Below are 4,062 nucleotides of genomic sequence, written 5' to 3'. Positions count from 1 at the left end.
CATTGGCACAGATTTTTAGGACAACATTGATAAAAGCTGAGTAGAGATATTCTTTTTTTCTTTTTTTCTGATGGTAAGGAGAATGATATCAGTATGTTTTCATTAAGAATGTTGCTACTCTCCTACATTGAGGAGGCTTTCATATATTTCTTTTTTATGACTTTCTGCCATTAATGGGTGTTACATTTTATCACTTTTTTCTTCATTTATTGAGTTTATTACACAGTTTCCTCCCTTTAATCTGGTATATATTTATAAATTTAAAAAATTCTATAATATCAACATAAACATATTGCTGGAATAAATTCAAATTACTCATGTTATGTTAAACTGATAAGAACAGATACTACACTTGATCTTAGCCAAAAGGCCGAGAAGCGATTACTCATGTTATGTTAACTTTGATTTATATTGCTGAACTGGTTTGCTTTCTTTTTTTTTTTTGCATTTGTTTTCACAATTGATATCCGCCTATAATATCTATTTCTTATGGTACCCAAACCTAATTTAAATAATGTTACATGGCTTTTCAAAGTGAATATTGGAGTTGTCCCTTTTTTTGCATTCTCTGGGAAACTTTGTATAAAATTGGAATGATCTATTCTTTGAAAGTGGGGTATAATTTGCTCTAAAATCATCTGGACCTTGTTTTTCTATATTGGTTGGGTTTTAACTGCAGATTCAAGTATCTTAATAGTTATTGGGTTACTGTGGCTTCCTCTTGATTCTTGATTCAGTTTTATCAATTTTGTTTATTTTTGTAAATTTTCTGTAAGAAGTGTTTATATATTACTGTCATCATGTCAGTTATAGCTGTAACTGGAGTTATGTCCCTTTTCTCATTCTCAACATTGCATATGTGTGTTCTCTTTTTATTTGATCAATATTGTCAGAATGTTGTTAATTACACAATCTTTGCCAAAAAACAACTTTGTCTTTTAAGAAAAATGTTTATTTCAGTATAATTTGTAGGCAGTAAAATTCATTCTGTTTTAGTATACAGTTCAATGAATTTTGGCAAATGTTGTCATAAAGCTACCACTACAATCAAGATAGAATATTTCCATCACCAAAAGTACTCCTTGGTATCCTTTTGTGTTCAGTATCTTTTCATTTCCATTTTTTCTCAAATATTAATTTTATTACTGTCCTTATACCTTTCCTTTTGCCTAAATTTCCTATAAATAGAATTATAATATATGTAGTCATTTGTTTCAAATTTTTTTCATTTAGAAGAGTGATTTTGTGATTCATCCATGGTATTGAAACCATGCCCTATAGCGTTGAGGTGGTTAAAACTAGCAGAAAGTTTAAGGCTTGTTTTTCAGAAAACTGTTTTCCCCAATCAGCTATTGTGTTTTTTTCAGGACCCACTAACAAATCCATTAGCTATCTCTGCAGAAGCCTGGATTCAGGGTCACCTGATATGATTCCAGCCTATAAACAAGCAAGGTCTTGCATTCCTTATCCAAGATAATGAGTCCAAGACTCCATCTAGTTTATACCAGCTCTCGGAGCAGGCCTATAGCATCTTCTCTTTGTCCTATGATAACCTCCTGATGTCAGGGGCCAAATTTTGTGTCCTCCTGGTGTTAAGTCTCCATCCGAAAAGGAACATGAGATGTATGTTACATCTATGTTTGCTCAATGCACAGGCCCTATCTTCCTTCATGGTTAGTCCTAAGTTTCCCTGCCCTTTTCATCAATATGTATGTAATGTCTTACTCTGAATTTCCCCTTTTAAAACCCTGCTCCTTAACCTGGAACTTCAGAGGTGATCTTTGGACATCTTTCAGCTGAATCCCCTGGTTTCTGGCCTGGGGAGTAAAGAAATCTTTCCTTCCCAACCAACAATTGTCTCTTATGTATTGACTTTTCAGAGGTGAGCAGCAGAGCTTGAGTTTTAGTAACAATGTTGCATAGGCCAGTAGTGCATTTATTTTTATTGTTGAGTAGCATTCAGGTGTATCGATGTATCACAATGTGCTTTTCACTTCCAAGTTGACAAACATTTAGGTTATTTCTTGTTTCTGGAGAATATTAATAAAGCTGTATAATCATTTGTATAGGGGTCTTTGTATGGACATAAAAATCTCCTTTTCTTGGGTAAATACCTAGGGGTGGATTTGCTGTTTCCTATCATAAGTGTTTGCTTAAATTTATAAGAATCTGCTAAATTGTTTTCCAAAATGGCTGTACAGTTATGAAAGTACTAGTTGCCGTACATCCTCACCAGTTATTGATACTATCAGTGAGGGTATAAGTTCAAGTTTTAAATAGATCTGTCAGAGTAAGCCTCACTGAAAAAATTACATTTGAGCATGGCTTGAAGGAGGGAGAAAAATTCATGTATATGTCTGGACAGAAAAAACAGGGTGTACCCTGAAGCAGGAATGTGGAGGAAGATAGTAGTAAGACATATATTCAGAGAGGGAACAATATCCTCTGGGGCCTTAAAGACCTTAATAATAACATTGACTTTTACTCTGAGTAAATGGGAATTTATTGTAGCATCTTAAGCAATGGAAAATAATGGCATTATCTTACTTATATTTTTAAGGATTTCTCTGGCTGTTGTGTTGAAAACAGGCTATCGCAGATCAAGGAAAGAAGCAGAGAAAACATTAAACTGAATGCTAATGGTAGATCAGACCAGAATGCTAGCACTAGAAGTCATGAGAAGTGGTAGGATCCTTATACAATTTTAAGGTAAGCATAGCTCAAATTCCTGATAAAACAGATATAGTGGGTAATAATTGGAAAATAGGACTCAAAAATGCTCTATAGTTTTTTTGGGGGGGGGCCTAAGCAACCAAAAAGATGGATTTATGCTTTAAAAAAATAACCATTGGATTTAGCAACATTAGAATCATCGATTACCTTGACCAAATAATTTTTGGTGGTATGGAAAGAGTAAAATCTTCCTGGAGTGGGGTTAAAAAATGAAGCAATGACATTGAATATTGTCCATGATTTTGCTATAAATAGGACATAAATAGGTAAAACTTGAGGTAAGGAGACATGAAGTTAAAGTTTTGATTTTGTTTCTTCTTTTCATAAGATTGAGGAGATAAAATACGGGCTTTGGGTATGTGGATTGTGGTCCTCCAGGTACACACCATTAGTGTTTCTCCTAGGTTCTGAGATTCTTTGACACATTTCTTTTATTTAGAGAAAGAAGATGTTCTTTAGCTCCTCTTAGCTTAACCTACAAATATGGAACATGCAGTGGGAGTAGGACTTGTTTTTTAAGGAATCTCACCTAAGCAGTCCTCTCTCTTTTGGAGTCTATACTCGACTTATGTTGTGGAGCAATTGAAATTCAGGAGACTGCTTGTGACCCACTACTTCTCTGCTTGCAAATCTACTCCCAACCCCCAATGAATCCCATGCTATATACATACTGTAAGGCACTAATGGTATTTATCTGTGGCTCCCTTGTCTGATAGTTGCCTCTTAACATGGGGCATGCTCCACTTGTCCTGGGGCCATGTGCTTTTGGAAGCAGGAGTTTAATTGGACTAAACTGAAGTTTTCCCACCTCGAGGCAATGACAGATCACTAGGAAGACCAGTTACCAGGTTGCCAGTAATCAAGATTGGGCAGGGTGTTCACCAATCCTGGTCTTTCAGAGAAATTGCTGAGAATTCTATTCAGAGCTTAGGAGGAGGCAGGATGGTCATGGAGTTCACTAACTCAGTACCTAGCAAGACCTCAGAACTGCCTGATGCAGGCCCCAGGGAGAAAGGAAAAGAGCAGAAGAGTTTGTTAGCCTCTAAAATCCCCAAAGCAAACAGGTCATTTGAAAAAGAGCTGGATTTGTACAAAAAGAAAACCCCAACTTTAAGATGGCTAGCAGCCAGAGATTAGTCCAGGTCATTTGGGATCTGGAGAAAAACTGTAGAAAGGTAAATGCTCTATGGCTGAAGGCCAAGAAATTGATGAAATAAGAGACAAGTGAATCTATAGCAGCCAAGCAAATAGATTGATGACAAAACCTAGATTGACACTCAAAAAATTAAAGAGGGGATAAGTGGGGATAAGAAACAGTTATAGGACCTG

The 4,062-nt window shown here is 35.8% G+C and overlaps 1 pseudogene; it reads right to left on the bottom strand.

The window, feature by feature from the left end:
* Positions 1 to 263: 263 nt before the first annotated feature.
* On the bottom strand, positions 264 to 382 carry LOC116643630 (annotated as a pseudogene).
* Positions 383 to 4,062: the final 3,680 nt, after the last annotated feature.

The sequence above is a fragment of the Phoca vitulina genome, unplaced genomic scaffold, assembly GCF_004348235.1.
Source record: "Phoca vitulina isolate PV1807 unplaced genomic scaffold, GSC_HSeal_1.0 scaffold26, whole genome shotgun sequence".
NCBI lineage: Eukaryota > Metazoa > Chordata > Mammalia > Carnivora > Phocidae > Phoca > Phoca vitulina.
This window is presented reverse-complemented; position numbering and strand designations above follow the sequence as displayed.